Source organism: Bacillus rossius, chromosome 3 (genome assembly GCF_032445375.1).
Source record: "Bacillus rossius redtenbacheri isolate Brsri chromosome 3, Brsri_v3, whole genome shotgun sequence".
Taxonomy (NCBI): Eukaryota; Metazoa; Arthropoda; class Insecta; order Phasmatodea; family Bacillidae; genus Bacillus; species Bacillus rossius.
The window spans coordinates 16228789-16255651 of NC_086332.1; the positions used below are offsets into that span (position 1 = coordinate 16228789).

The following is a 26863-nucleotide window of genomic DNA, read 5'->3' on the forward strand; positions in this document are numbered from 1 at the left end:
ACTATATAATACGAGTACATTGAAGCTCAACACTGACTTACTGACTGACTTTGTAACGCTGTTGAGATAGCGCCTGGCTGCTGAATACCAGCGTGCGGTGGGAAGACGCCCACCAGGAGTCTGAGGCCGGTACACTGCAGGTAGCAGCACTTGTTTTACACACAGCAACAGTTACATATTTTTATTATTATTATGTGTTAAGAAGTACATTTTAATTTTTCACCAAAAGATGGCCCTGAAAGTTAAAGAAAATCTTTTCAAATTTGTGAGTTTTTAATCATTCGTTTAATTTTCGAATTTGATTATTTAACTTCGCAAAATAAGAAAATATTTTATTTATCGTTGAAAATCAATTTTGATTACGTGAGTATGTCGTTATAATTAATTTAAGATTATTGAATGAGACAATTCACACGCAATGTAGTTTTTCAAGTGGTTCTTCATTAAAAACTTTTTTTGACAAATATGTTTTTATGTAGCATACATATCACAGTACAGTTTAAAACGAAATATTATGTGTATAAATTAAATTTTTCAATGGGCGTCTTAAAGCGCCTTACAACTAACTGGTAGTTTGGTTTGCTATTAACACGTGCTTACTTCTGGTAGTTAATTTCAGACGCCTTTGTAAGGTAATAAAAAAAAACACGTGAGCTAATGTTTTAGTCTAATGTGATCCTCGGGTTTCACATTTCGAAAATACACTTATAATACCAAACTCGGACATGAATTTAAACGGATAATTCAATAAAAAAATATAGGAAATTAAGTGTTTTCACCTACATTTTTTGACGCATATATACATATAAAATACTAACCATCAAATGAAATCACTCCAATAAAAGCGAAAAATCCCCCGGCAATTTTTTTAAAATTATTGTCCATATTGCCAAAATTCATTAAACAGTTCCATTCGCGAAATTTTACCTACAAAATGGCAACTCACAGTTTCCATTACCAAATTCAGCTACAACTTAACATTTCAAACAAACGGAATTGCGATTTCATGGCATACAACAGCAACGACGTTTATGTTAAAAAAGTTTTATACGCTACCAAACGTCCTGATAATATTGCCTGATTCCTGAAAAAAATAGACACATTAAAAATTAAAGTAAAATGTGGGGACCCAAAACATATTTAAATTAAAAATTATTTAAAATAATTCATTTCTATTTTATTTTCTGAGTTGTGTCGAAGTAAGTATATAAAATTCCTCAATGCGAATTGGATTTTAGAATTTTCAGTTATATTTTCAATTTGAGTACTACAGTGTGTTTCTTCAAAATTTGAGGTGTTAGATTGAACCTTGGTAACGAGCAAATTCATGTTGCAACTAGCTATTCATATTATAAACTGACAGCGAGGAACAGACGAACTCAGCGATGAAACTAAACATACACTGTGGACAAAACCAACAACAAGTACGAACACAGTATAGGCAACGGAATAGTTTTGTCCTGCGACAAACCAGTTGCGACATTTCGGGAAACGCCATCGCCTGTCGTGCACAGGCACAAACAGACTGATAGCGGACATTGGAAAACATAGGTTTCCACGGAATTCTCCGTGCTGTCAAGGCATCCAACATAAGCTAATATTGGCTTCTTCTCCGTGTATTTATGTGCTCGTTTTTGTAGTCCATATTTGAGCTTTTTTTTTTTTTTTTTTACCTGAAAACGTTGTTAGCTCGTTACAGTGATAGTCGGTCGAACTTTCTTTTGTGGCAATATACCGTCAGATTTGAATCGCTCGCTAATAACTACGAGACTAATAATGCGTCAACAATGGTTGAGCCCACAACTGATGGATCTTCTTTGTACGTGTTTGTTGTGCAGTAAGTATTTGTTTTGCCTGTGAAGTCATCATACCAGTGTATGCTGATGCGTGTGATTTTGACGGATTAACTTTGTGTAAAGTTATGAAGCGAGGAAACGCGTATAGCCAGGACATTGGCTCGGGTGTCATTGTGAGAGCTTGTGGAGCACTGCTAGGACCCAGAGTGAGACAACAAAAATATTCTCCGGAATATAGGTGAAAATTAGTATTAAATTGAAAATTACAAAATAATTAAAGATGTCTCATATGACTCGTAAATATGCTCAAAATTATTTTTTAAAAAACGCTAGTCTGAAGAAATTTCGCGTCGAAAGGAATCCAAAAAGCCTAAGTAGCCCAGTGCCAAGCAAATGAGAGAGAGAGCTACGGCAGCGTCGAAAAGGAAGACGTTTTCATGAACAATCTACGGCACGGATCCGAACTGCGCCCTTCGCTGCCCCCCCCCCCCCCCCCTCCATTTCTATGACAACCAGTGGAAACCAGCAGTAGCGAATGCGCTCACAGTTGTTGAATGCACGTGCTTCAGGAGAAAATAAGGGGTGGAAACCGAGGGAAATTAACCAGCTTAAATCCGTACCACCAAATTTCTTGGCACAAACCTGATGGATTCCCTATAGAATTCGTGGGGAGGGGGGGTTGTCGGTTCACGCTGGTAAACCCCGCATCATGACTTACACGGGAGAGAGGTAGGGGCAAATATTAACTTCACTAGCGAGTGGAAATGCACAGACACGTTCCCCGCTGCCAGAATATTTCAAACGACTGGTCCTCAGTGTGAGCTGCCAACGCAATACGTAAACGTTAGCGTAACACCTGATCTCGTGCTCCGGTGACTGCTCGCCTGGGTTTCACCGACGCCGCGGGCTGGTTTCGAAACCACCTTCTCCGGCCGACCGTCACGTATTTATTGGATAATTGCAGACACGCGCTTCGCAAAGCCGGAAGTGTCTCCCCCACGCCCGTGCTGCCTTGCGTCTTACGTTCGAAAAAAATGATTATTATGACATAAACAAAATTTTTTATTCATCTATTAAAGTTTCAGTCAAACAAGTATTTTCAATCATTAGCACGTAGGCACTACATACAAAAAAAACGCACCAGGCAGACTCTGCAGAGGGAAAAAACCAAGAAAATCACATACATTTACATATGACTAACAAGATATTATAAAAAACAAAACATTTAATTAAATATATTATTAGACTTAGTGTTGACATTTAAATCATACCTATATTAAAAAAGAATTGATGGCCTAGAGAAAGGATACAAATACAGTGCAATAAAAAATAAAATGCTGCAGTTCCTATAGTCTTCCCGCACACCGTGCACATCGGACATCTCTGCAAATGTGAAGTCTGTCATGCGGTTTTTGTCCATAAATTTTGTAATTGCAGCACCGTACTCACTAAACCATCAAACTGCGCTAATCGCCAAAGTTAAACGTATAAACGTACCCCCAACCAACATCCACTGTACTGTACATCAGAATGCTGGTTTCTAGTGCATACATGGAAATTGTTTTGTACTTTTACAAGAAAAATCTTTGGAAACTCAGTTTCCAATGATATACTCGTAAAACTGCAAGGTGCAGAGCTGTGTAAAATTACAAATGGTTCAAAGCTTTGTCTTGTAGTTTTACAAGTGATATCGTTGCCAACTGAGTTTCCAGGGGCTTTCGTTGTAAATGTAAACAAAATATTTTTAACAGTGATATGTCTTACTCTAAACATCTCCGACCCTTTCGAAGCCTGATTTATTGCATACAGACCTAGACTACCTTGTGATTTTGAACTTAATGGCTTTTGAGTCTTTATTTACCATACGTGAAATAAAATGAGATATTAACCTACGATATAAATATATTTTCTTTTGACGTGTCTGTGCATTAACACTCATGAGTTACGTTAATATTTGCCCCTACCTCTCCTGTGCTAGTCATGACGCTGGGTCTACCAGCGTGACCCCCCCTTCCCCCTCGAACTCCTTAGGGAATCCATTAGGTTTGTGCCAGTGGTTAAGAATATACCAAGATCTTTGGTGATACGGATTTAAGCCTATATACGTGCCTTCATCAACTGGAAGTGCAAACTTTAGAATTTATTTAAGTCAAAAGATCGGGCACAAAGTTTAACTGTAAATGGCTATATAAACACATATCACTATAATTCATCAACTACAAACACGCAGCATTTTCTAACTTTAATATTAAAGAAATAATATAAGTCCAGCGGTTGACGTTTGTTTGAAAGCTCCGTCACTGTCGCTCTTTAATTTTGGTGAAATATAATTAAAATAATTAAAAAAAACAAACCAATTGGCGTGAAAATGAGGAACACGTTACAATAGCTAGGCAAATCGTGTAACGTGCCGGAGAAACCACACCAATGAAGTTCTCCACAACGGTTAGTAATATTAGTAGCATTCCACCAACCAGTTGTGTTGTAAAAAAACACGATATGGACCATTCCAATAATTTTGAAGTAATAAATGTGCATTCACAGAATTATTACTTATTACAGTCCTATAAAATTAATTAATTATCAAAATATGCCTTCATTATAGACCTCAAACTTAACACTAATATAAAAATCTGGATTAATAAAAACTGTAAGCAGGAATTTTTTCCATTTTCCCCCCTTGTCATTTGTTTTATGATGTTAAATTTAAATTTTAACGGATTAGTTAGCAAAATATATATTAAAAAATTCCATTATAAATATTTTGGTTTTAGCGATAGTTTGTTCAGTAGTATACAATTCAATCATAATATTTTTTAGGATAATAATTATGTTTTTTTAATGGAGATCCAAGATGACGGACTTGATGTCATAATCCAATATGGCAGAAAGTTCTAGAATCCAAGATTACAAAATCCAAAATGGCTGAATCCCAGTTGGTGGAATTCAAAATGACCGAATTCAAAATGGCAGCCGGATCATGCTCATAGTCAAAGGTCAAGGTCGTTATTCAAAATGGCCGCCGTAACGTCAAAATTCAAGATGGCTGACCCCAATCTTCGATCCTCGGATTGACACCAGCCGCAGGATCGGCCAATATATTCTACTTCCGGGTATTGCTAATTTTACTAGAATACTACTTTTTTATTATACAACACGATACTGAATGTACGATATTACTTACGGTTATTGTTAACTTATTGTTAATACCGGAACCACAACCATTCTAGTATACTTTACAAAATCCTTTATTTATAAATAATTTGTATTTTAGTTTTAAACTACGTATTATTTTTATATCATTTGTATTATAATATATATTTAAATTCGAACTATTTTAGTATGGAACACAATACCTAAGATATTTTACTTAAGGTATCTCGTAAAGTATTTTCCTTAAAAATGCATAAATTTTTTGTTGCAAAATAAGCACTTGGATGTTTCCTGCCATAACTCGCATTTTTCTACAATTGTCTCGTAAAAATATATGTGTAGAAATGTTGTCAGCGATGCCATGTTAGTGACGTCATCAATATTTTTATGGACTCGTCATCTCCATTAGTCCCAACAATTCAATAGAATTAATAACTCTCAAATAATTTATTTGAAAAAAAAAATCACATTTACTTCACTGAGGTACCTAGCGCTGAAACAGTTAAGTGTGCCAAACTTATAACATTAAGGCCGGCTTGCAAAGTCGTGACTTGAGACGAAGTGGAGTATTCTTCCATTTGATTAACCTGCCAAGTTTTTTTCTCGGACTTGACTCACCTGACTCTGCAAGCGGTCCTAACATTCCCAGATGAAGAAAGAATTCAACTCATTCTGGTTTAGTGCAAGTAATACAAACTAATAATGCCAGTAGATAGCGCAAACGGATTTCCAGTTGACGTCCGCGAGTATGCGAGGGTGGTGTCCGGGTTGCCTCTGCTACGTCGTGCGCGCCCTTGCTGGCTGCGAGGTGATAGGGAGAAGAGGAAGGGGGTTGCCGGCAGGAAAGTGGCACGCCTGGAGGAGGCGGGAGGCTGCCTATGGGAGGAGGGGGCCGGGGCACTTTCCACGGGCTTCGTCCAGGGACCTCGCCAGCCAGCCAGTCAGTCAGTCTTGCGGTCCAGGTGTGCTCGTTGGCCGTTCCTCCGAGGTGCGCGACAGAGGATCGCCGTGATCCACCTCCTCTGCTCTCCTGGGCGCCTGATACTCGCCGAGGCCTCACTACCTGCTCGAGGTAACAAACAATATTAGGGACCGGAAAAATTCGCGGGTTCAATGCCCTGTAGGATGAACTCCATAGTTATACGTAAACTCGGTCAATGTCACCCACTCATTGGCTTCTGTCTTGTGAGACATCCCAACGTAGCAGCCTGTTATTCGATAAAACTTTTTGGTCTGGTGTTTCTAATTGGCCCAGAGTCCATCCAGCTTAGTTGCGAGCCAATAGCAGAGGCAGCACTGAGGTATAATAACTATTTGTACTTTAGCCTATCGCGATATGAATTCGCGAATTTTTCCGGTCTCTATACATTAATTATTTATTTATATTTTTTACACGGGTAAAAAAGAACGAATGAAGTATGTCAGGTAAAAAAAAAAATTAAAAGAAGTTAAGATTTTAATGAATTCATAGTTGTATCTAAGCATTTCAACCACAAATATAAAAATTTATATGTGGCCACATAGCATCTCGTACAAGCAATCAAATCGGTCCTAAAGAAACCTTACATTATGTATGGAAAGAGTCAATCAACTATTTAAAAAAATTTTTATCTTTTGTAAAACTGATTTAAATGTTATTTTTAAAAACAAACACGTGTTATGTTAAGGAATGTTTTCGAAATCTTTACAAATCGAGTATTCCTAATAAAATTTAAAAATTTCATTGTTCAGATAAAGTCCTCCTACCCTTTCACATGAAAAAATATACAATCACTCCAATCTTTTAACTAAATGTTATTTTGAACAATAAGATCCCTTCCTTCACATGAGTCTGATTGATGCAACCATTTATTTCTGTGTTCGGCATTTCATTTCTAAGAAAAATAACATCCAAAACGATTTTTTAAAATGAAATTTATGAGGGAGCTTACTTACCTGTGTGCAATACGAAATATATTTATTATCTTCAAACTTATATGATGTGCATACACTATAAGTAAACATGGTAGAGCAACAGTTTTTTTTGTGGTGTTTTGCCACTTAACGTTAACGTGTGTATCCGTATTTGTATTGGAACAAAATAATGTGTCGTGTTACGTTCATTTAACCGAAGTGTGTATAACGAGAAGAAGAAGAAGACTTTCCGAGAACGGCTAGACACTATGGATAAGAAAAAAAACTAAAAAATTTCCAGACTAGTTATAGAAATTATAGTTCACTGTTATGAAATTACATAATTCATGCTAAACGAACAGCATAAGAACACATAAATTTGTTCGTTACCGAGGTTAGATATCACTGCACGTGTTAATGACACACGAAACTTCAGTTAACTTGTGGAATAACATCATGTCAGTGTTAAGAATACTGCAAGTATTCGCTCTACCACTCTGGTTCTGGGGTAGAGCGCCTGCCTTGTGACTTGTAGGACCCGGGTTCGCGCCCCGGCTCCTCCAAGGCGGATTGCCCAGACAAAATGGTGGCATTTTCTCTGGTAGGAATACAATCCCTTGTAACAAGTCAGGCTACCAAAGAAACGGTGGGTGGAACAGAAAAAAACCTTCCAGGTGGCTTCCAAATGGGGAGCCCGTTTCTTTTCTTGGGCTCCCCATGCGGTGGCCATTCCGGGGGTTTCTCCGGGGGAACGGAGTTTTGCAAAAAAAATTTTTTTTTGCAATTTTGTTTTAGTTTTTAGTTATCAGTCATGTTATAAATAAAGCTCAATCAAACATTAAAAAATTGGTTGTCTGTAAAGTCGGTTTACGGACGATAGTTTAACGTGACAACGTCATAACAAAACATTGATGAAATGATTGCATACTTTTATGAATAAAATTGAATCATTTTTATTGAATTATCACTATTTTGTATGGATACAAAGAAGGTGTGAAATGACATCTACAATTTAATTTTAAATTTACTTTTATTTGCACTCATTAATTCAAATATGTTTATTACTTTAACGAAGAGATTATTTTAACTTTAACTTTTATACATATTTGTTATTTAACTTCTTCCAATCTGTGTTATTCTGTTAAGGATAGGACGATGTTGGGAAAAGTAGAAACGAATGGGAGTGTTTCAAGTTTAATGTGCCTCGAAAAAGACAAATCGATGGTTGTTCCAATCGAGTGGAAGAGAGATAGATGCGGCGCAAGCGTAAAATAAGCGTAACGGGACCCTTTTTCGTGCGTGCAGCCGGCGTTCATCGATTTATTAGACGTCACGTCAATAAATATGTTAGCGATACTTTCAGTACTTGCTAGTGATGTGTTAGCATCTAAACTTGGTAACGAGCTAATGTATGTGTTCTCGCGTTGCAAATACACTTATAATACGAAATTTAACGTAGAATTTTTTAAAATTTTGCCGAGACTGATAAATACATACTATATACAAAAATTGTGTTTTCAACTACATTTCTGGACACCAATCACACGTCGTTCCCGCTGCCGGAGCAGCTACGTCGACTATTGAATCATTTTATTAGCAGACCGAAATTTTAAACTATATAATGGAAAGGCTCCAGTAAAAGGGAAAAAGACTTGCAAAAAATACTTAACCCAACCTTTAAAACAGTTAATACTTTAATATTTCCCTTTTGGCTTTGTGAACTTTGGTTCGCGTCATACGCCACAGATGGCAGCACCATGGTTACACTTTTCCGTTCCGTGCGACTTTCGTTCCATTCACGAAATTATTCTAAACAAATGCTGTATTCCGAGAACTGAGATGTTACACGTCAAAAAAAAAAAAACACAAATGGGATAAATAACAGAAACATTTTAGATTTAAAGGCAATGCTACTATGTAGTTTTATTTCAGAATTATATATTTTTAATCTTACCTTATCTTTTTAATTATTCAAAAACGCGAGAACTTCAAATTGCTAAGTCCAATTAAATAAATGTTTACGAAATAAATTAAAACATATCACTAAGTAGCCAAGTAGCCTTTAAACCTAAAAAGGTTTTCAGTCATCGACCGAGCGACGCGAGGTCTTCCAAAAACAACTAAAGCGTTTGGTGTTTGTGTGTATGTATTTATATATGTATGTGAATTTGTCCAATGATAACTGTTGAACCGTTAATAGGATTTTCATGAGATTTCGTAGATTGCTGGATATGCCCAGTGAAAATTTTAAATTTGTGTATGAGCAAAATCGGTCGAAGGATATTCGATATATTTAATAGATACAAAAATAACTTTCAGAATCACACATATTACTTTAACTACGGCTTAGAATTCAAAGAGGGTAGTGTCCTTAGATATCATGATTATACACGGCTCAAAGCAAACTAAAGAAAATAGCCATTAAATGTAAATGAATTTAATTTTTGGCTTGGAATTCAAAGAGGATAGTGTGCTCATGATCATCAATAAGTAGGTATTACTTTACCTAACTTTGCGAAGTCTCGATTAAGGGCGAACTACTAGTTTATTTCTTTTGGATTTTCTTATTCATGCTGCACAAACATGTTAAAAATGCAACTTGTGTAGTTTATTACGCAAAAGTATGCTATATATTTTTATAATCATGCATATGTATGTGTGTGTGTGGGAGAGAGAGATAGAGAAATTATAACCGTTTTCAACGTAAAATAATGACCTAAAACTGGACATTCGCCATTAATTGACTATTAAAGTAAGGCAATTTCACTTGACCCTTTCTAAAATAAATTTGCTAGTGTAGCGGTTCCCATCCTATCCGCCAGAAACATACCCTGTGGTATCCATTACTAACGTATTTCGACAAATAAGCGTTTCACGAAGCATTAAGTTCAACATTTTACGCTCTTGAATTTTCAGTGGAGACTGGATAAATTTAAGTAGCACTTGTTTTAGTTACAGTGTAACAGCTGTTAGAATTATTTTGTTTTTCGATTGAAATTTAAAAACTATAGACACACACACAGATATATATATATATATATATATATATATATATATATATATATATCTATATATATCTGTGTGTGTGTCTATAGTTTTTAAATTTCAATCGAAAAACAAAATAATTCTAACAGCTGTTACACTGTATATATATATATATCGTTTTGACACCCTTTCTGTGTTTTGAAACGAACTTTTTTTTATACTGGTAAAAGTACCTATAAATCCGCAACATTAGACTACTCAATGGAAACCAATAAGAATATAAGTTATAATAGTAGCTTGATTGCACTTGCAGAGATAAATTATGATGAAAACTTGACAGTATTAATAACATTATTCTTGTAAAATAAGTGATTGAATAAGGGCGAGTTCTCCACGGCGCAGTTGACTAACATGCCGGAACTAAACACGAGAAGTGGTCGTTAGCAGTCTAGACTCTAGACTGGCGCAACATTTATCGTGGGAGCGCGACGGAACCACGTGAAATAATTACAGATTCTGCCTCGCTAGTTACGCTAGCCACGCTAGTTACGCTGAAACTGAGCTAGCGTTCTGCTCGAGGGCACTTTGCGCGCGTGAATAAACACGAAATACGTCTAATAATCGTAGTTTGAAACAATGCATAAGAGACGTCAAAAGCGTGCCTAAAATGTTTTTTGGGTTTTTACGTAAACCACCGCAAGCTATAGGCCTATGACTCGCTTGCTTCAAACTCGAGGAACGCTAATTATTTTTATTCAATTATTTCGTGTCATTGCTCATTATTTAAAATTAAAATTCATAACGCAATAACGGTAATTGTTTACAAACGGTATTTTCTATCAATTACCTGTTAATGGTTTTAAGAAACTTTAAGACCTAGTTTGAAATGAGACCATGGTTCCGTGTGATATTCAGTTTTGATTCAACCTTTCGTATGCAGCCGCTGTAGTTTTCACAAAGTCCTAGAAACGATAACTTTTAACGATTTTGAGAAACCCAAATCGTTATTTTTTTTTCGAACGATGTACTAACAATGAAAGGCTTAACAACAAAGGTTAACGTAAAGTTAATTCAAAACTGCATACATTACATGGTCTCAATTCATGCTAGGATTGAAATATAAATTTTCTTCAAGTTCCTTAAAACAATTAAATAAGGACTTAATTTATAAACAATCAAATGTGATTACGTAATGAATTGAGTTGAAATCACGAACATAATCACGAAATTATAGAAGCAAAGTATTTTAGGATTCTGCTCCTTTAAGAACCAAATCCTTTTCAAAACAATTAACGACAAAAATAGTGAACATTTTAAAATGTAACTCTAAGGAACTTATAGTTTTAATGAAATCATCGTTTAGAAGCCCATATCTAAAGTTCTGAGATCAGATGACCGAGAGACAATAAAATGAATTAAGGTTTATCTACTTCTTAAAGCCATGTAACGCAAGTGAATTAGCATAATTCCTAATTACAAATTCCTGGTAAAGTGTGTTATTTTATTTGCTGGTTCAAAGTCCTCGTTTCATGCCGATAAGCTAATAATAACAAAGCGAGAATGATGGAAAGGTATGTTAGGATTGAAAGAGATGATGTGGGGTTGAACATTAGGGTGGGATATCACTAATTTTACCGGATAATTTTGAACTGATGAGCCGTAGGTGTCTGACGTCACCTGGATGATGAATTAAAGCGATGCTCTACAGTGGAGCAGTGACGGAAAGACTCGGGGACGATGTGGTATCGTCCATGGCATGTAACGTGACTCAAATTTGACAGTTATCAAAATGGTCATCGTGTAACAACTTCATGTGGTTGCCGGAGTTCGTGGCTAAACATCACGTGTTGTTTGGCAAGTGACAGTTGGGAAATAGATACCACAGGTGACACTTTTGAGAACTGTCAAATTTGAGACAACGCTGTTAGAAATTACAGTAACTTTACGTTCTTTTCATCGAAGAATTTAACTCTAATAAACGAAGAGTTTTTCAGAGTTTGGAAATAACTGAATTTTCGAAGCAACTGCGCCGTATTTTGACTTACCCGTTGCATATTTCTTTATAAACAAAGTTAAACACACGAGTGAACAATAGTTGGGATGGACTTAGCCAGATTTTAAATGTTTTGCTGATATACTAAGAATATTCTTTTGGATTCATGTTGAAAGCGAGTGATCACGAGTCCGTAAACGTACGAAGATCCATGGATAATATGTAACCAGCGTTCCGAGTAAATCAAAGGTGAAAATTTTTAACAGCGAAGGCATCACACGACAATGAACTTTACCTGGAGAGCACCGCCGGTAAAACGCGATGTCCGCCAAGTCCCCCACACACATGGGGGAGAAACTCTAATTACCGAGACTGAGACCTAGTTTTTTTTAAGTAGTTATAGGCCCGTCCGCTAGATAGTAGTTTTCGTAATATATTGCTGACGTAACTGCATTAATTTATTAGGAGAAGTAATGTTTATAAGCTATTATCAGGCAAACAAACCAGTGAAAATTCACTCTATTTAGGTAGCCACTAATTTTGTGGTGTGTAATACAATGAGTTTTTGCACCTCCTACTCCTTTATTTATTACATGACGGTTTATTACAAAACAGAATTAGTATTTTCGCATCGATTAAATTAGTTTTGCGCCGCCAAAGGAGATAACTTAATATAACCAAAAAAACGTATTAACTAGAAAAACTTTGTATGAGAACCTCTATTCCGATTTTTTATTTGCTGGTAGTTATGGGCCCGTCCAACAGATAAGATAGCGACACATGACGCGTGAAACATGGTTTCAGTTTCCATTGTAAGAGTCGCACTTCTATATACCTCCTTGTTCTGTGCCCACACACGGAGACGCCGGCCTGGCCCAACCGGAATGGGCAGCGGAGGTCACATGTCTGACCCCCCCCCCCCCCCAACCCACTTCATGGGTCTGCTGGCGGGCGGTATGATAAGCGGGGTGAAGGCGCCCCTGGCTTAGGCTACGCCTCACTGTCAGGGCGGCATCACTATACAGGAGCGTTACTCGCCGTTTTTTGACGTGACAACGTCTAATAAATCGATAAACGCCGGCTTCACGCACGAAAAAGTGTCCCGTTACGCTGTGTCCCGTTACGCTCATTGTTCCGTTACGCTGTGTCCCGTTACGCTCATCGTTCCGTTTCGCTGTGTTCCGTTACGCTGTCGGCGAGTGCAGTAATAATAGGTTATGTTACAATTGACTAAAAAATTATGGTGATTCATATAATTGATGATAGATATTTGATTACAGTTTATTTATATGAAAAATGGTTCATAATTATATTTAAACTTTATAGCTAAAGGCCAGTTTTTAAAATTAATTACAAGTCATCTACACGCGAACTGTTTCGTCGACTGTTTATAAAGTGAAGTGAAAAGTTAATGTGGTTTTCATTGCTTATAACAACAACAATTTCGGCAATAAAGGTTAATTATTCTTGCATTTTAAAAATCTGATTACTAGTATAATTTCAAGTATTTATTCTTTTATTATTAAAATAAAAATGATTCAATTTTATTCATAAAAGTATGCAATCATTTCATCAATGTTTTGTTACGACGTCACGTTAAACTATCGTCCGTAAACCGACTTTACAAACCAATTTTTTTTCTTACAGTGCTCGCACGCCTCCTTGATATCCTTCAAAAGTCCTTAATTTGTCTTTAATTGAACAAGGGCCCTTAAAAGTCCTTAATTTAGACTGATAGCGTGTAAGTAATGTAAAATGCGGGTATTTGAAAGATTTGTTTGTTTCCGACTTGCCAGCAAACAACGTTCCTCGCATGCGCAGTACAATTGGCGCATTTCGGGCGACAGCTCGTGTTTATAACGTTTACTTTTGAAGGTTTTTTTTTGTATTCTGGATCTCATCTTTCAACTAAAAATATGTATTTTCTTGTCTTTGAGCTTATCATGTAAACGTAATTAGTGCTCAAATTAAAAGTCAGGGCTACGATTACAATAATAATAATAATAATAATTTTGGACAATAGTGGCGTATATGTAAGAATTGAACTAGCCAACGGAAATATTTATTGTGCATTAACTATTTAACATTGTTATTTTCTCGAGAGATTTTGCGATCTTACAAATAGTATTCTACCTGCTGATAATGGCGATGAATGAAAGTGGATCCTTTAAAACTCCTTAGTTTTTGAATGCACAAGAAAGTACGAACCATGCTGTAATGTTTTATACTAATTCTATTGTCTATAGCGTGGTTAACTCGAGAAAATTGTAAACCCACATAGTGCTGAAATTCGTTCGTGTATAAATGAATAAATAGATAGATAAATAAAATGTTAAAGAACTATATTCTGAACTACCCCGTTCCTCGGCCAGAAATTGATCACGACCAACGATAAAGTCTTTCGTCTGATGAAAGGTTGTAATTTTCCTGTCTATACTTTTCTTCGATGGAAATGGTTCGTGGAAACGGACTTGTTCTGCGCTGTTGTTTTCGTGCGGCCGGGCCAGTGAACGCTGCCACCTACTGACACCGGCAGCGCCCGGAGAGAAAGTAATCCAGTCGGCAGGGCCAACCGGGTAACTTCTATTATTGTTGTTTTCTTTCTTTTTCTCATCCAATTTTTTTTTTGCAAGCGCGGTTGCGCGTGGCGAACTCTTAGCAACCAGTCACGAGTCTCACAGCTCAGTCCTGTCGATTCTCGCCTCTAACTAGGCTACTTACTACTCCTTAAAAGGGATTCGGCATCACGATCTTGCAATTGCAAATATTTTGTTACCGCTTGCAATAAAGTTTCCGTGCTTTATTTTTGTGTGTGACATGGAATAGGTCTTAACTTTGGCTACTTGTTGAAGTCAACACTTGTGAACTGGTGTGGTTATAATGACAGTTGTAGTTACCCGCGTTACATAATAAGTTATTTCCTCGCGGCGCTTACATACAGACTAGAGCCGGTTAGTAAATACGTGGTTGCAACAAGGCGTTAAAAGAAGGTCTGTGAGATACAATTAATGCCTGGAAGTGCCAAAAATATTGGAATGAATAATACCAAATTAGAAAGATATAAAACCCAAGATGGCGGGCCTGATCCCTCTCAATCAAGCTGACGCGAAGATGAGTCCACTTTACGGCCAAGTGAGTCATCTTTATTGTCCGTTCTTGAAGTTTCGAGTCGCTCTTTCTTCCTGATATTCCGATAGTGCAAATTTGTCTTATGCCTCAACCATATTCTAATTTTTACTCTTATTTTTGCATTATATAAACATAATTACTATGGATTCAACCAACCATTACTGCAAGGGATAAAATAGTAGAGGTTGAAGAACAAAAATACCCATAAATCCTTTAGAAGGCACAGTTCCAAATCTGATCGTAGTTATCAAAAACCTTCTAAATATTATCCAAAAATTCTGTCTGAAGTTATTTTTGTTACGACCACCCCATACTGCAAGGGGTGAGCAAAATGAGGTGGAAGAACAAAACATCAGTTACTCCCTTAGCAGAAACACTATCGAGCCCGTTCACAATTTAAAAAAAAAAATATATTTTAGTTTTTACCAAAACTTTTAATTTGCTTATCTCATGGGGGTAATTGATTATGTTATTTCCACGGGACTTTTTATTAGCGGTACAACACAGAACCTACTTACCTGCGGCGGGCAGGTATCAAGCTCAAGACCACATTATTTTTATTGAGAATATTCTATAAATTCTACGAAAATGCTAAATGCATTAAATAGAACACGTTCTAAACGTTTTTACTGCATGAAATAAGGGGTAATGTTTGGTCGAACTTGTTAGAATATTCGAGAACATAAAGGATGCTTAGTAAACAAAGTTTCCAGAATGTTATATAAAAGTTCTAGAATGTCCCAGACAATATCTCAAAAGAAATATGAACTTCGAATTCTAGCTGCTCTTTTAGGCCGGAGTTGAAAGGTTGTTTTTTATCTCTCCAAATGTATTTGATTAATTATTTCACTATATAATTCATGAATTTCTCAACGCGAGTGTTTGCTGCGTATTTTTAAAATTAAAATAATTTTAAATGTTAATGTATCCGAAATCGTACGCTCGAGAGCTGCATCGATAACTCTCCGTTACATTCAATATATTTAGAAAACCTTCTTGTTTTCCGGATGCGTTAACGCTTACCATACATTTATACGCATATTGCGTGTGGGCCCCATTTTACGTTTTAAAAAATTTCCTATTTTTGTGTCACTCGACTTTGCAAACTGGCATCCTGATTTATAAGACACATTCAAGTCAAACATAATAGCCCTGCGTGTGTGATTACGCAATTATATTCTTTATTTACATTTACTCCTTAAGGCACAGGCATTCTGTCGCATTTTCGTCCAAAAGCCTTAACTGATAATGCATTTTGAGGGATCGCGCTGGACTAAATATTGTTTCAATTTCATCCATGAGATAAAATTGGATATATTACTTCATAACACGTATCAAGTCATGTCTGAGCTAGCTCAGACATCTTCATTTTAATATTATTTTAAAATTATAATATTGCATAACTGTTCTGGATGGAAAATCTGAACATTTTTTTCTATTTGTATACACTTTTTGACATTTAAAATAATTTTAATTTGAAATCAGACGAATATTTTCTGTAGAATAAAATAAGTGATCTGCGATATCCCAGTTGTGACAGTAATGGTCGCATGGAGTTACTTCATTAAGCAATAATTCTGAGCCAACACATGTAAACTCCTGTTTTCCAATATCCGCTATCTGTCTGTTGGTGCGCAATGATGGGGACTTACGACAGTTCCCGAAACGTCGTAACTGTTTTGTCGAAGGAAGCCTTCATCGTCTTCGTCATTGCTTGATTCGTCTGTTTCTTGCCGCGTTGTCCCAGATTGTTGTTTGACTGCATTTACTGTTCTTATTGCAACTGTCTTGTCGTTTCAACCTGCTGTGTTCGTATGCGGTGCAATATTTCTTTTAAGTCCCTCCAAAAGAATTATCTGTGCCATCGGATGATTTTGTCTTGATCTCCGTGTGTTCTCCGTATTTATCTCTGTTGTCCATTCTTGAGGTTTTTTTTTTCGAACTGAGATACAATGTAAACAAACAGTGGTGTATGTCCGCAAAATTGTTTTAGATGAATAATCTCCCTATTGCAAAAAAAAAAAATCATTCAAAAATCGTATTTCCGTTTTCTGTGCAGACGATTCTGATTGGATGACTTCGTCCAACACCCAGGGTGTCCACAAGGAAAAAAATATATTTCGTACCAATTTAGGCGAGATAAAAGTACTAGATTTGAAAAAAAAAGTACTAAATTATAATTTGTTATGGTTTTAACAATTCAGGAAGTTATTATGACATTGCAATGCTCTAACTTAAATATCACACCACACACACATACATCCCATAGTTTTTTTAAAAATAATTACGCTTAATAATAAAACATATCGGAGTGACTGTAATATAATTATATTAAAGAAAAAAAATTACTAGATCTGAGCGTAAATGTATTAGTCCACTAAAAAAAACTTATAAAAGTACTAGATCTAGTACGAAAGTACTAACTGTGGACACGCTGCCAACACCCAGTACGTTGCAGAACCAGTCCTACACACGGGACTTCCAATGGACACTCAGGTCATATTATCTTTGAAAGATTTGTGCAATGGGAGTGCATGACTTGATGTAGGCTTTTGGACATACGCCATTGCTTAGCACATGTATGTCTGCAGAAGAAAACTACAAAAAAAAAAAAACACAAATTAAGCAAAAATTGCTGTTGTCAGGATTTAACGCCACACAATATTCCACAACAGGAATATGGTCAACAAACAAGGAAAAAAAAAAACAAAGAAAAATGGACTAACAGAACGAAAAAACCCCCACAAATGATGACAGCACAAAAAATTCCGAACCCAAAAAGATTCAACACAACAGTTGAAACGAGACAAAAAAACACAGCGAAACGAAAAGACGAAACAAACACAATAGTTTCCAAAAAAACAAAAAAAAAAAAAAAGAGAAACTAAAAAACCACCACATATGATGACAGCACAAAAAGGTCATGTCACACTTGTCAGCTGCGCTGACGAGGTGTTCCCGGTGTCGTCACAACAAGAGGTAGTGGGCGGCACTCCGCAGCCTGGAACTCTTCGCGGGCCCTTGGTTCGATGCTGGGTTCTGGCATCCGGACCACGAGGCCCGCAGAAGCTATGATGACAATACAGTTTGCGGCACACTGTGTCGCGGTGTTGTCTGATTAAGCAAACAGTCTGAGCACAGTCCTCGGACCAGCTTCGTCGGGAGGTGAGGACGTCGGCAGCGCGGGCAGGGACCTCACGGCGCGAGCGGGACGCGAACCCCGGGCCCCCCGGCGGACAGTCGCCGCGGCGGACGAGGTGCGATGTGGGTCAGGGAAAGTAAGTCCCCGCCCCGGGCCTCGCCGCGCCGACAGGCAACTGTAACACTGCAGCGGGAACAGTATATCACGAGGTGGTGGGGGGTAGCGCGCGTTGCGCAACTGACGGGGGGGTGTGGGTCTCCCACAGCCGCGTTCGCAGCGTCTGAGGTAACCAGGGGTTACCACCGCCGGGCTGTGGAAGGATTCGTCCCGTTCCAGATCCACCCCTCTCTCCCCTTCCCCACCCTTCTTGTATGTACGGTCTGCGTCGTGCAAGTCGTCTCAAGTTTCGGCCGTCACTTGCAAAGAACACCGACAACTAGGTACATTCAAAACCTTAACAAACACCTGTGTTGGTTCGTCTTCAGATTGTCAATCCTCTAAGCCTTCCTCCTCATCACTGCCTCATACTATACGAATAGATACATTACGTGAACAAGAAGGGGACCTTACAAACATGGATGAGCATGTTTGTATTTACTGAAATGAGCACATCCCTTCCAGAAATAAGTTCCTACCTTTTATTTTATTTTATGGAGGGAGAAAAAAAAAGATGTACCTACGATTTAGTGTTCACCATCCGAGTTTTATTTCCACAGAAGTCCGTCACAGAGACTTATTATCGAGGGAGTGGCAGTTCCTATACTTCACGTTCGCTGCACGGGACTGACCCATGAAACACGTTGTGCTCGTTCGGCAGGCCAAACGGGTTTTGGGGCACTGCCGTTCGGACAGCTGTGTGGCGAAACGCCGGTTTCGCACTCGCTTTACCCGTTGCAGTGTGGTTTATTCACCGTATTAAATGCAGCTGCGCAAGATGTAGACACGTCTGCGCCGCTCGAGCGCGGCAAAGCGCACACGCGAAACCGCGTCCATCGCTAAAGCCTCTGGTGCGTCACGCTGCGCGCGGCTGCATATGTCAGAGTGTCTTGTTTTAAGGGCAGTGTGTGCATGACAAATGAAACAAAGATCGCGCACAATACACATGTGTGCTGGCAGCTCTTAAATATTAAGTAAACGTTAAATTAATATAAATTTAAGGTTTCACCCCCTTAGTATAAGTTAAGTAAATTAAGAACATAAGCGCCCTAATTATCATACATGACAATTAATTACGTGATTATGTAATAACCAAACATGATTATAATAATTCAAAATGGTCCGAAGCACGCAGGTGTATGATCTGACCTGCTTCAGGGTTCACTGCCTGTGTTGTTAGGGCTGACTCTTTATGCCTGATGGGCATGGCTCGCCTGGCAGGCCTCACCTCCAGCGCCGGTCGTGTTTCTGATGGCATGAGATTTTGAATTACACCTAAATAAACACACAGATGGCTGTAATACATGTGATAACCAAACATGATGCTTATTCAAAATGGTCCGAAGCACGCAGGTGTATGTTCTAACCTGCCTCAGGGTTCACTGCCTGTGTTGTTAGGGCTGACTCTTTATGCCTGATGGGCATGGCTCGCCTGGCAGGCCTCACCTCCAGTGCCGGTCGTGTTTCTGATGGCATGAGATTTTGAATACCAGCTACCATTGCAACTAGTGTGACATCGCACACACACAACATGCATACCAACCATATGTATGCGTGTGTATATATATGTATATATGCCTGAGCATGTATATATATATATACACATAACACAAATTTTTTTTCCCTTCTCAAACACCAGGCTAGCTGGCAGCCAGGTGGGAAACGACGAAGTCGCCCCCTAAAGATCAGTACCCAACCAAATAAAGTTTAATGCGGACGAAAAGTCCAAGTTCCCTCCCAAACTTGCTTAGTAGTGACTTTCTACTCTGTCCAACTCTTCTTCCTGAACCATCCCTCTGTTCCCGTAGCCAACCTGCTTGCTATTAATGCATGAAATTTGCATCCCGCATGTGAGTCCCCAGGGTTTTCCCTCTGTCTATGGAGGTTTTACCTGGGCCCAACTTATCTCTAGTGTTAGTCTAGAATAGTCAAGTGAGGGGAGTTAGTCATGGCGCCAATTGCTGCCATGGCTGGCCAATCCCCCTCCTTAGCACATATGCATGTTCCCTCTTCTGCATGGTACCCCCTGCATGATTAGAGCGTATAGGCTTCGGCCTGAGACGCACTTAGAGTCTCTCCCTAACCCGGACCCCTCCCAATACACTTAGTTATTAACTTAGGTTAGGAAAAAAAAAATTGTGTCTTGTTAAATGAGCGTAAAGGGGCCCTCACACTGGCAAAAATTTTACTCAATATTTTGAAGGTGTCGTGTTTGTACAAAAATATTGAGAGTGTGAGGAAATATATTGCGCAAAAAAAGGGGTGTTCAATATTTTGTGGAGTGTTCAAAAGTTTTCCGAAAGTTTAGAAAAATTTTGCGGACCCGTCAATATTTTATAGCACGAGATTGCCGTGTGAGGGGGCTGCCAAAATATTGCGCAATATTCCCGTACGTTCGGCGTTGTGGTATTTCGGCCCAAACACGAACACAGCCCGCTGACGTGTCTGTTCCTGAAGAATAGCCTTCGGAGCGGAGTTTCTAATGTCAAGCAGGGCCAGGGTCACAGCAGCCAAACACATTACCGGAGAAAGCGGTTCGCCCTGATTGGCCGGCCTGGGGCTTGCTTCACAAGCCGATGTTGTCGGAAGGAAACCAGCGAGTTCGGTTCGGAACGCTGCCGGGCAACTTGGACTTAACTGCGTAATAGCGGGGAAAAGTATCAGGAAGTGCTTCTAGGTCTGACGAAACTACAGGAACTGGCGGTGCGTTTTAAATTATTAATAGCGCCTCCAGTGCCGGAAAGAAAGAATGATTAAAATTGTAGTGCCTGGTGTTTTTACGTTGCGCATAAATACTCCTTAGACGCGGAAAAGCGACCGAAAGAGAATATACTCAGCAAAAAAGTATACATATAGGTATATATATGTTGCCGGAGTTTTACCCGCAGTGCCAGAAACGCCTAATGTGACGCCAGCCTTAGATAACAAATCCTTTATCAAATAAATGTAGAGAATGAGTCTTTGGCTGCAGGTTCATTACGGAAAGAAATATAGCTGAAAACATTTAATTCGACGTAAGGTCTAAAGTGCTTCCCGAACCTGGTGTAAGCATTGGAGGTTGCAAATGACAGAGGAAGTATTTAAGATGGAACACTGATCGTCTGGATAGTGTTTTATTTAGAAAAATAAAGTGTTACAACCACTGCCAAACTTACCACTGTAGTTAAATGATTTCTTTGAAACCAAAATTATTATTAGCTGGGTTGGCATAACACTTTAACTGTCAACATTGTTACCGAATGCAGCCCGGAGGCCTCAGGTAGTGGCGGTAGTACACGAGGTTTTCATAGCGAGATGAATGGGTAGTGGTTACCCGCAGCCTTCTGCGCGGCACGGAGGAAAAGGGAGTACATAACACCCAGCGCAGGTCTCGAGGAGGGAAATGATTTCGCAAGCGGAAAACCGTCGACCCGGTCGGAAACGTAACCCGGAATATCCAACTCAACCTCGTAGGGAGATGAGAGCACGAAACTAAAAGACTGTCCGGAAGGTGCGAGCAGACACTGAGGAACGCGGGAGACGGCGCAGATGTGGGGACAGAGGTCTCGGACACGGCAGCCTCGAAGAGGGTTGCTCTTGGGTAGACAGGAGATGATGAAGCCTCGCCCAGAGACCTACCTGCCTCGACTGCGTTCTCACTCTGGACGTGTGGTGACACTGCTTCAGTACCGCCCCTGTATCTGCAGGCTGCAACAACATTTAGCCTGATAAAAAAAAATTGGTTGTCTGTAAAGTCGGTTTACGGACGATAGTCATAACAAAAAATTTATGAAATGATTGCATACTTTTATGAATAAAATTGAATCATTTTAATTGAATTATCACTATTTTGTATGGATACAAAGAAGGAGTGAAATGAAATCTACAATTTATTTGATAAATTGATATTTATTTGCACTCATTATTTCAAATATGTTTATTACTTTAACGAAGAGATTATTTTAACTTTACCTTTTATACATGTTTGCTATTTAACTTCTTCCAATCTGTGTTATTCTGTTAAGGATAGGACGATGATAGGAAAAGTAGAAAACGAATAGGAGTGGTTCAAGTTTAATGTGCCTCGAAAAAGTCATATCGATGGTTGTTCCAATCGAGTGGAAGAGAGATAGATGCGGCGCAAGCGTACAATGAGCGTAACGGGACACTTTTTCGTGCGTGCAGCCGGCGTTCATAGATTTATTAAACGTTGTCACGTCAAAAAACATCGAAAATGATGTCTTTGCTGATAGTTTTTTTTTATAAACTACATCACTGGGCGTAAAAAATTATGAAACTGATTTATATCCTTTATCATAAATAAATATATATATTCAAGTAAACACCCTGAAAATCATTTCCTCATTGTGTCCCGACCAGCAAATTCAAATAGAATAAAAACCCAAATTCGAAAAGATTATCTAAACTGTCTGCTATCTTATTATTTCCTCTTATGTAATAGTACAGCTAGTGTGAGAGATACCTAAAGCAGTGTGATAGCGAGGTAGTTTTAGGACGACTTCGAGCTCATGTACTCACTGTATTCAAAACGTGGCAGTAAAGTCTACGTTGAGCCTTTCCTAGTCCTCGATTCCGGCTGGTGAGGCCAGCCAAGACCACTGGGTTAAGGCAGCGACGTAAAACTATTGTCACAGCAAAGGCCGCAAAGTAATGACAGTAGGACTATGTCGGAGCTATTGCCTAGTCTGAAAAAAAAGCCAGTCTGTGATTAACATCGCAGAAGTTGCAGGTGCCAACCACATAGGCCGTCGAACGGCGGGCAGATTATCAGCATAAACGTATTTTGAAAACAGCCGAACAAAAAAAAAAAACTGAATTTTAGTATTTTTTGCAGACTTCCATTTTTTAAAATTAATTTTGTGCAAATGAGAGCGGCTGGAATTAAAAATTATCTGAATTACTTTTATAATACTCGTAATTTGCGGTGAAGAATCCTGAAAGCATTATAGCCTCATACTTCATATATTATATTTATTTCTAGGTGATTTAATGAAAGTATCGGGGGCGCGTAAAACTACCATAAATAAAGAATTCCGCCTGACCTTTTCGAAAAAGGCGAAAACGTACCATAACGGAAAACTGCCATCAACGAGATGGAATTCTGCCATTAGAGCTGTAGCAAACCGTATGTATTCGTTACTGAGTAACGGGTGTGGCATCTAGTAACGAGTAACGAAACGTTACACACGAATGCATTTCGTTACTCGCATCTTTCGTATGTTTCACGCATGCACGCGCGTATTCGTTACAAAGAACGATGTTTGTTTATTAATAAAAGTATAATTTGGAAATTCGTCGTCCAAGTTTTTTACTGTTTATTAAAGGTATTGTGTGTGTAGACAAGTTTTAGATTCGAACAGAAACAACGTAAGAAAGTATTTTTTACAAATTATAACTATGTATGTTTTTGTTTTTTATAATCGCGTATTTTCACGTTTTATGTTCTTATCTTAAAAGATATATTATAATAAAGCCACTCTAATGAGAGTTAATTGTTTCTTGGTTAACAAAAGCTGTTAATTATCAAATATTTTTAATTGTTTATATTCGATTTATTTTTATTTACGCGACGTCATACTGTACGCGTACGAAATACGACTCGATTCGATGCTGTTACATAACATAGCATGTGCCATGTCATGCGGTATCAGAAGTAACGAGTAACGATACGAAAGTAACGAGTACTAATTGTTATAGTAACGAATCCATACGGGTACACATTTTTTCGTTACTTTTACACCTCTATCTGCCATATTTTCTTATATACTCCATGGAAAAAGCACAGCAGCATTGTTCTCGAAGAAGTGTATAGCAAACTCAGTAGGAAGCGCTGTCAAACATCTAGCTGTTTCTCAGGTTAACTTTTAAGCCTACAGATAACGCTTCTGCTTGTCATAGTTTCAGTCACAAATCACCGCATAGATCGCGCACTAGTAGAAACAAATGTTTCCAAAAATGTGTTATAGGGAGCAGCACTGTATTATTATTACGACGGTTTGTAAAAAAAAATATAGTTTCTCATTATGGCACTTTACCTTCTGTTTTGACGGAGGCGACGGAAAAGTACAATGATGAAAAACTGCCATTTACGAAGGAGGAAGGGATATCTTACCCATTTCACAAAATGAGGAAAACGGTCTTACTCGTAAAATTGTAGAATTAACATTTTTCCACGCTGGAATAATTAAAATATTTGTAGATCATTATTTAATGAGTGCAAATCCAATGCAAATATTCAAGGATTTTCTTATGTAAGGTTTTCATTATTATGGTGATAGAACACAAAATTAATTAAGGTTTTTAATATCCATATTGAGTTATTTAAAGTCTACAAAATGTATTTTTAAGATGCTGAAATGCGAGGAAAAAATATTTGTGTAGTGTAGAAGGCACAGGTCAAGCAGCACAGGCACTCTAGGGGAGACATAGGCTCGTACATCGAATGTTGATGGACTTTGCACAGGCTTGCAGTCTTTCAAAAATAAACTCTCCTAAAATTTAACTATTTTTTATATTAGGAAATAAATAAATATTACGTGTGTGTTAAAGAATATCTTCCTGATTGATTTTAGGAAAACGATTTTTCGTCGAAAACTTCCAAAATACTATATAACAAAGGTATTGGTCATTAGTTTGTGACTAAAATGTAACTGTCAATTATACTTCAAGAAAATATATACCGATAAATGGTTGAACACACAACCACTCACTGACTGATGCACACTTAATTAAAATATTTTTGTACAAAAGCAAATTTGTTTGAGTTACTAAAAACTAAAACGCTACAAAACTACAAAAAAAATTTGCAAAACTCCGTTCCCCCGGAGAAACCCCCGGAATGGCCCCCGCATGGGGAGCCCAAGAAAAGAAACGGGGCTCCCCATTTGGAAGCCACCTGGAAGGTTTTTTTCTGTTCCACCCACCGTTTCTTTGGTAGCCTGACTTGTTACAAGGGATTGTATTCCTACCAGAGAAAATGCCACCATTTTGTCTGGGCAATCCGCCTTGGAGGAGCCGGGGCGCGAACCCGGGTCCTACAAGTCACAAGGCAGGCGCTCTACCCCAGAACCAGAGTGGTAGAGCGGATACTTGCAGTCTTCTTAACACTGACATGATGTTATTCCACGAGTTTACTGTAGTTTCGTGTGTCATTAAAACGTGCAGTAATATGTATCCTCGGTTACGAACAAATTTATATGTTCGTATGTGGTTCGTTCAACATTAATTATGTAATTTCCTAACAGTGAAATATAATTTGTATAACTAGTCTGGCAATTTTTAGTTGATTTTCTGCAAACAAATACAATATAGACAATAGAAATATAGACTAGTGATAAATATGTAAGTGCTTCCACTGTCGATGGTAAAGTAATTTTGAAATAAATGTTAGATATTAAAACAGTGTGTTTAGTTAAAATATGTGTGTGCTTACAAGCATGAAGTTATTGTATAAACATTTTATTTATTTGGGTTTAAAGCCACGGTAAAGTTAACTTTTTTATATCACTTTTGGCTTTCTTTTGTTTTACCGTGCTTAACATGCACAGCTAATCTCTGGAAAGCTATCCATATAACTGTTTGCAAATAACTAAACATTGGAGGTACTGGGGCAACACGAAGTATAAATGGTAACACTATGTTGTAGTGATACAGTTATTTTCATGTAAATGTACGAAAAAAAAAACCAAATATTTAAGGTTACATGAATATTTCTGTTCCATTTACAAAGAAAATTTACGGTGCACACCGGCAAACGAATAACTCAACGATGAAACTTAACAGATAAAAATTAAAAAAAAAAAAACGTCTGTACATAGACGCACAGGTGAACCCAGCCATGTGAATAAACAGTGACGACAGCACAGACGAACACTGTAAGTAATAGTTGAGTGAAAAAAACATATATTTTGAAAACCACAATGATGATAGCGCAGACTAACACAATATATGATTCCCAAGAGAACAGTTGCGAAGTTTCGGGAAAGAGATCTATTTCGTTAGGTTTGACATGACATATGTCCGAAAATACATCTGGAATTAATTTACCTATTATATAAAATGTTTGTCAGTTGAAATTATATTTAATGAACTACACTTAATTTGTTGAAATTCATATAGATACTGACTTTCTTTAAACAGATATGTGTTTTATGTGTATATTTGTTTACACTTCTGTTAACAAAGCACAGATATTAGTGCAGAGAAGCTTACTCAAAAGTGGAATCTGTTTCTGTAACAATAAGTGTCAAGAACGTATAAAAAAAGGTGGGATGGGGTTGCCAGATTTATTTAGACAAAGAATTTTATTTTATGAAAATTACAATGGCAAGAATTTCAAAATCACTTAATGGATCGTCAACCAGCCTAAAAATGTATTTTCAAGCATTATCTTTGTAAAAGAGTTTCCGGAGGAGGGACTGGCTTCTGCCCTCCTCTCCCACAAATACTGGCTACACCCATGGTAAATGTGTAAACTAAATCACATGTACTTACATACACTAGCACACGGTATATTCAAAAAACGTGAATGAAAATTTTGGTGACTGTAATTTTTGAAAAAAAGTAGTTGTAATTATAATATTAAATTTCAATGATTTTTCAAGACATGTGATGATA

General features: G+C 37.8%; 1 protein-coding gene across 2 annotated transcripts in view; it reads left to right on the forward strand.

Moving 5' to 3' along the window:
• The first annotated feature begins 5891 nt into the window (after positions 1-5891).
• LOC134530276 (mucin-2) overlaps positions 5892-26863 on the forward strand; it is a 66339-nt gene continuing 45367 nt past the window's right edge. Inside the window, exon 1 of one of the 2 annotated variants that reach the window (XM_063364981.1) lies at positions 5892-6021. The gene's annotated coding sequence lies outside the window, so the exon portion shown is untranslated. The remainder of the gene's footprint in view (positions 6022-26863) is intronic. The other variant, XM_063364982.1, reaches the window with a different exon arrangement.